The sequence below is a fragment of the Gobio gobio genome, assembly GCF_949357685.1.
Source record: "Gobio gobio genome assembly, chromosome: 9".
In the NCBI taxonomy this organism is placed as follows: domain Eukaryota; kingdom Metazoa; phylum Chordata; class Actinopteri; order Cypriniformes; family Gobionidae; genus Gobio; species Gobio gobio.
In genome coordinates this window covers 29,767,577-29,775,379 of record NC_137115.1, presented here as the reverse complement: position 1 = coordinate 29,775,379, position 7,803 = coordinate 29,767,577, and positions in this window count along the sequence as shown.

Below are 7,803 nucleotides of genomic sequence, written 5' to 3'. Positions count from 1 at the left end.
TTTTTAATAAAAAATGAACCAAAATAGTGAACCATAAACTGAGCATTCGTTTTAAAGAGGAATTTCCAAAGATTTTTTATTTATTAATGTATTTTGTCATCCGTATTTTTTTTAAATAAAAGTTTAATAGGCTATATATAGGTTTTTTTTTTATTGTAGGCCTACATTTTTTTTGTAGTTGAGTTTTCATTAAAAATGGTAATGCCGGTAATGATGGAAATTCATGGTATGCGGGTGTATCATGTAATTTGCTTATTCGTTTTGTTAATAACGATATATATAATAATAGTATATAATGTTAATAATGTTTGTTTTGTTCAAAGAGTGGAGGAAGATCAAAATAACCACTACAGCTCCTGAACGTCATTGACAAATCTTTTCTTGATAAATGTATGGATAACACAAGTTATGGTGTTGTCACAATTAATCAAAATATCCAACTTTAACGTTGCTAAATGGCATCTATTAAATTATGATTTTCTCTTCTATTTAAATGCACATTTCTTTTTACAGTTTTTCTCTATTTTTCTAACAAAAATAGCTTCAAACAAAGTATAGGTTTCTTTCTTGCATAATTCAGCGTTTTTGAACAGTTGGATGATTCTAGAATCCATTACGCTGCCAACTATAGCTACTGGCAGTTTTATAATTTCATAGGCCTGGAATAATAAAATGTTTCCCAAAATTTCATATTTCTATAATTAAAATATTATATTTAGAACATAAATCTAAAAATCTCATTAGCCTACATTATTTAGGCAATTGTAATTACAGTGCAAGTGGATTTTGATAAATGGTAAGATAGATTTTGTTGATATTGATTTCATTTAATTCTTATAACAGCCATAGTGTATCGTGGTAAATAGTGTAATTACTTAAAAAGATGGTCAACAATATGTAACTTTATTTTATAAGAGGTGTGCCCTAAAAAGTGAGCATGCAATTTTGAAAACACCAAAGCGCACGTTCTTTAGTCTGTTTGGATACTTCAAACACAAGTTTGCACTGCCTGTTTGGTTTACCTGTGTAGGCTACACATTAGTAACATGCGTTTTGTCCGACTCATAGCGCGCGTCCTCGATGCTTGATTTACCATAGCCTAAGCGCGCGTTCTTAACGCGTTTTCCTTGACCCCGAAGCCCATGTTAAGAAAGCGCGTTTTTGTGGTAGGCTAAACCACGCGTCAAGGACGTGCGTTTTGCTGTCGAATCGCCGGCACCCACGCAAGGGGCGCCCGCTCGCGATATTCCATTATTATCCAAAATTCTATTATGGAATCTTATGAGGCATAATGAGGGCGCCTACTCTATCCTGTTAGTCACACAGAGTCATTGTTTGAAGCTATTTTTGTTGGAAAAATAGAGAAAACTGTAAAAAGAAATGTGCATTTAAATAGAAGAGAAAATCATAATTTAATAGATGCCATTTAGCAACGTTAAAGTTGGATATTTTGATTAATTGTGACAACACCATAACTTGTGTTATCCATACATTTATCAAGAAAAGATTTGTCAATGACGTTCAGGAGCTGTAGTGGTTATTTTGATCTTCCTCCACTCTTTGAACAAAACAAACATTATTAACATTATATACTATTATTATATATATCGTTATTAACAAAACGAATAAGCAAATTACATGATACACCCGCATACCATGAATTTCCATCATTACCGGCATTACCATTTTTAATGAAAACTCAACTACAAAAAAAATGTAGGCCTACAATAAAAAAAAAACCTATATATAGCCTATTAAACTTTTATTTAAAAAAAATACGGATGACAAAATATATTTATAGTAAAATTTAAAATCACCATCATCGCTACCCATATGCCGATATGTATTAGGCCTACAGTATTTGCAATGACCATCCCTTGTCCAAAACCGAGCGAATTGTAAAGAAAAGTTATGACTGCTGCGTATAACACTTGTCTGAACATTGCATGGTCACCCGCTCTTCGTTGTCTTGCGCAGCTTCACCACACATATTTAGCCAACTCCACACAGCTAAATAAATCAGGCTGGGTGCAGATTAATATTTAATATTTCTGATATAACTTTTTCTGTGAAACGCGTTAAGTTGCACAGAAGAAAGCCCATGCCCTGTACAGTTTAAGAAGACTATTATTTTGTTACACAGAACTGGGGAAGGGCTGATGACGTCACATACTCAGATTTGCTTGACCAATCAGCGGAAAGGAGCGTCTCATGACCGCCCACATGTGGAAAACGAATTCTAAAGTCATTTATCCGTTTTTTACCCGTGAAACGAGAAACGAAAAATCAAGCCGAAATCTCGTTTTTTCGTTTTTTTTTAAAACGAAAAAACGAATAAAGGAGCCATTTTCTAATTTCTGCTTATTTCATTTCAAATAGAAAATCAAACGATCAAAACGTACACGGTCCGTGTACGTTTTGATCGTTTGATTTCCTAGTTGAAATGAAATAAGCAGAAATTAGAAAATGGCTCCTTTATTCGTTTTTTCGTTTAAAAAAAAAAGAAAAAACGAGATTTCGGCTTGATTTTTCGTTTCTCGTTTCACGGGTAAAAAACGGATAAATGACTTCAAAATTCGTTTTCCACATGTGGGCGGTCATGAGACGCCCCTTTCCGCTGATTGGTCAAGCAAATCTGAGTATGTGACGTCATCAGCCCTTCCCCAGTTCTGTGTAACAAAATAATAGTCTTCTTAAACTGTACAGGGCATGGGCTTTCTTCTGTGCAACTTAACGCGTTTCACAGAAAAAGTTATATCAGAAATATTAAATATTAATCTGCACCCAGCCTGATTTATTTAGCTGTGTGGAGTAGGCTAAATATGTGTGGTGAAGCTGCGCAAGACAACGAAGAGCGGGTGACCATGCAATGTTCAGACAAGTGTTATACGCAGCAGTCATAACTTTTCTTTACAATTCGCTCGGTTTTGGACAAGGGATGGTCATTGCAAATACTGTAGGCCTAATACATATCGGCATATGGGTAGCGATGATGGTGATTTTAAATTTTACTATAACTGTAATCAGAGCCGCGAAGCAAGGAGATGACTGACAGGACGACAGCGGAGGCAAGCGCAAGATAACTTTTTTTAATAAAAAATGAACCAAAATAGTGAACCATAAACTGAGCATTCGTTTTAAAGAGGAATTTCCAAAGATTTTTTATTTATTAATGTATTTTGTCATCCGTATTTTTTTTAAATAAAAGTTTAATAGGCTATATATAGGTTTTTTTTTTATTGTAGGCCTACATTTTTTTTGTAGTTGAGTTTTCATTAAAAATGGTAATGCCGGTAATGATGGAAATTCATGGTATGCGGGTGTATCATGTAATTTGCTTATTCGTTTTGTTAATAACGATATATATAATAATAGTATATAATGTTAATAATGTTTGTTTTGTTCAAAGAGTGGAGGAAGATCAAAATAACCACTACAGCTCCTGAACGTCATTGACAAATCTTTTCTTGATAAATGTATGGATAACACAAGTTATGGTGTTGTCACAATTAATCAAAATATCCAACTTTAACGTTGCTAAATGGCATCTATTAAATTATGATTTTCTCTTCTATTTAAATGCACATTTCTTTTTACAGTTTTTCTCTATTTTTCTAACAAAAATAGCTTCAAACAAAGTATAGGTTTCTTTCTTGCATAATTCAGCGTTTTTGAACAGTTGGATGATTCTAGAATCCATTACGCTGCCAACTAGCTACTGGCAGTTTTATAATTTCATAGGCCTGGAATAATAAAATGTTTCCCAAAATTTCATATTTCTATAATTAAAATATTATATTTAGAACATAAATCTAAAAATCTCATTAGCCTACATTATTTAGGCAATTGTAATTACAGTGCAAGTGGATTTTGATAAATGGTAAGATAGATTTTGTTGATATTGATTTCATTTAATTCTTATAACAGCCATAGTGTATCGTGGTAAATAGTGTAATTACTTAAAAAGATGGTCAACAATATGTAACTTTATTTTATAAGAGGTGTGCCCTAAAAAGTGAGCATGCAATTTTGAAAACACCAAAGCGCACGTTCTTTAGTCTGTTTGGATACTTCAAACACAAGTTTGCACTGCCTGTTTGGTTTACCTGTGTAGGCTACACATTAGTAACATGCGTTTTGTCCGACTCATAGCGCGCGTCCTCGATGCTTGATTTACCATAGCCTAAGCGCGCGTTCTTAACGCGTTTTCCTTGACCCCGAAGCCCATGTTAAGAAAGCGCGTTTTTGTGGTAGGCTAAACCACGCGTCAAGGACGTGCGTTTTGCTGTCGAATCGCCGGCACCCACGCAAGGCGCGCCCGCTCGCGATATTCCATTATTATCCAAAATTCTATTATGGAATCTTATGAGGCATAATGAGGGCGCCTACTCTATCCTGTTAGTCACACAGAGTCATTGTTTGAAGCTATTTTTGTTGGAAAAATAGAGAAAACTGTAAAAAGAAATGTGCATTTAAATAGAAGAGAAAATCATAATTTAATAGATGCCATTTAGCAACGTTAAAGTTGGATATTTTGATTAATTGTGACAACACCATAACTTGTGTTATCCATACATTTATCAAGAAAAGATTTGTCAATGACGTTCAGGAGCTGTAGTGGTTATTTTGATCTTCCTCCACTCTTTGAACAAAACAAACATTATTAACATTATATACTATTATTATATATATCGTTATTAACAAAACGAATAAGCAAATTACATGATACACCCGCATACCATGAATTTCCATCATTACCGGCATTACCATTTTTAATGAAAACTCAACTACAAAAAAAATGTAGGCCTACAATAAAAAAAAAAACTATATATAGCCTATTAAACTTTTATTTAAAAAAAATACGGATGACAAAATATATTTATAGTAAAATTTAAAATCACCATCATCGCTACCCATATGCCGATATGTATTAGGCCTACAGTATTTGCAATGACCATCCCTTGTCCAAAACCGAGCGAATTGTAAAGAAAAGTTATGACTGCTGCGTATAACACTTGTCTGAACATTGCATGGTCACCCGCTCTTCGTTGTCTTGCGCAGCTTCACCACACATATTTAGCCAACTCCACACAGCTAAATAAATCAGGCTGGGTGCAGATTAATATTTAATATTTCTGATATAACTTTTTCTGTGAAACGCGTTAAGTTGCACAGAAGAAAGCCCATGCCCTGTACAGTTTAAGAAGACTATTATTTTGTTACACAGAACTGGGGAAGGGCTGATGACGTCACATACTCAGATTTGCTTGACCAATCAGCGGAAAGGGGCGTCTCATGACCGCCCACATGTGGAAAACGAATTTTAAAGTCATTTATCCGTTTTTTACCCGTGAAACGAGAAACGAAAAATCAAGCCGAAATCTCGTTTTTTCGTTTTTTTTTAAAACGAAAAAACGAATAAAGGAGCCATTTTCTAATTTCTGCTTATTTCATTTCAAATAGAAAATCAAACGATCAAAACGTACACGGACCGTTTTACTGTCTTGTGTCTATTTCCTCGTGTCTTTCATGTTCTCTGCGGTCTGAGGGAGGGGCCTTCACTGCTGACACTTTCTGCAAATCATCCGACTTTATCAGAGGGGAAACATGGGGTGAAAAGGGTTATCAAACTTTTCTGCCTTTTACTCGCTGTTTCGAGTATCACTATAACTCTATATACACAGTTTTCTATAGCCAGCTAAGCAATGCAACACGACAAATGAAAGAGACAAAACAAAACGTTTTCACAAACCACGGTGCAGATTTAAGTTTACTGCTGCCACCTTGTGGCAAAAACGCTGGAACCTTTCATGAGGATCGCTGTACAAATAGAACAAGCAGGTGGAATAGCGATTGCTTTGAAATTCAGGTAAAATAGTTGTTTTTTGCAGCCTGGAAGTTGTTTGATTTGGGTGCATAAGTATTGCTGAAAAATAAAAATAATTCGAAATGTTCTAGGCCTAGGCCGCTGCTGAAGAAGGATTGCGTTGTCACGTGATATCTGTTACTTTTCTCAGCGCTGGTCATTTATTTGTCTTTTTTTTTTAATGTAAGTTGGACATCTCTTCAAATTGCACCTTCTGTAATTCTAATCTTGAAACAATACCACATTTTTTTGAATGTGGTTATGCTAAGGATTTCTGGAAAGAAGTGTCTTGGCTTATCTTTTTCTGCCTTTTATTTTTTATATAAGGAATAGCCTACTGTTTCTGATTTGTGACTCAGGGTCAAAGAAGATGGACGACAGGTTAAAACTGCTAACTTTCTGTGGACAATTTCATCTCCATTAATGTAAAGTCACTGATTCGAAGCCCAATTTAACGTTATTTTATGACACTCTTTGTTCATCATTTAACAAGAAAGCTGCTAAAACAGCTTTGTTGATAAAAACAAACAAACATGTATATTAATATTCATTACTCCTTTCAGTTACCTCCTGATTTCCTGTAAATTCTCTCCTTTTTTAAAGTTTCATGTTATCTATTTCTATTCATTTATTGTATGTTTAATTTCTATTGTTTTATACTTTGTGAATAAATTTTCTTAGTAGACTCTCTGTTTTCTGTTTATCTTATTTGATAATGTTCTTTATTGCCTTACTCTACCTCGAGTTTCTTGTCCTGTCTTAAGTATTCTTCTGTGATATATGTATCCCCTGTGATCTTTGTTCAATAATAATTAAAAAAAAGTAATTTACATTTGTGTACGAAACTTGGCAGGCAACGTGATCTGCCAAAGTTGATTACATTTATTTGGGCGACGCATTTATATTCAACAAAAAACCTGAAAAAGAAAGAAATACCCAATACCCACATCTTACATGCACAGCCTTTGACATCAACAGCAAAAGACTCCTTTTTTAAATTATTTATATTTTTCTATTATAACAGTCCACATATGTTTCATGATTTGCATTTAGCATTGTTTTCCCTGCTGTCCATGACTCATCAGAACAAATCTGTCACCCATTTTTGGAAGGGGATTGACCACTGAGAGAAATCCATCAGCAGTTCATCAGAAATATGTCCAAATATGATTTTTCTGCTGTTGTTTTGCTTTGAATGGATACAATCAGAATACCTGCTTGAATAATTGTCAATTTCTTATTTGCTACTCTCCATGACTGTATCACAGTTGCAAAGAATGTTACTAATTACCTAAAACTCACATTTGTTCAACCATAAACTGGCTTTATATAAACTCAGATCTGGGGCCATTTTTGGGGATTTCCACCTGGATTTGGCCTACCCAAATTGAAAAGCTTTCCATACCCACATACAGTAGTCTAAATACAACATTTTGGTGTAATTTTAAAAGAAACCCTTTATAAACAAAAAAGTGATAAACATGTAAGTATATGTTGTCTGAGCTTTATTTAATCAACCAGCTGTAATAACCCATAAAAAAAAAAACGAGCTGCTTTTTTATTTTTTGGTTATAAATTCTATTTTGAAAGTGTGTAACTCAGGCCCTGTGTGCTAGACAGTTTTGCCTGGCGGAAAATACATAAAAAGGGTAATATTCCTCCATTCAGATCCATTTGAAAAAATCTTGCATACATGATCCAGACAAAAATCTTTTTTCCAGTTGAGTATTTTCTGGAATCCAGTGGAAACAGCCAAAACTGTCTGCAGGTTGCTAGAGCACACAGGGCCTGAGGTTATTACAGCTCAGACAACATACACTCACCTAAAGGATTATTAGGAACACCTGCTCAATTTCGCATTAATGCAATTATCTAATCAACCAATCACATGGCAGTTGCTTCAATGCATTTTGGGGTGTGGTCCTGGTCAAGACAAT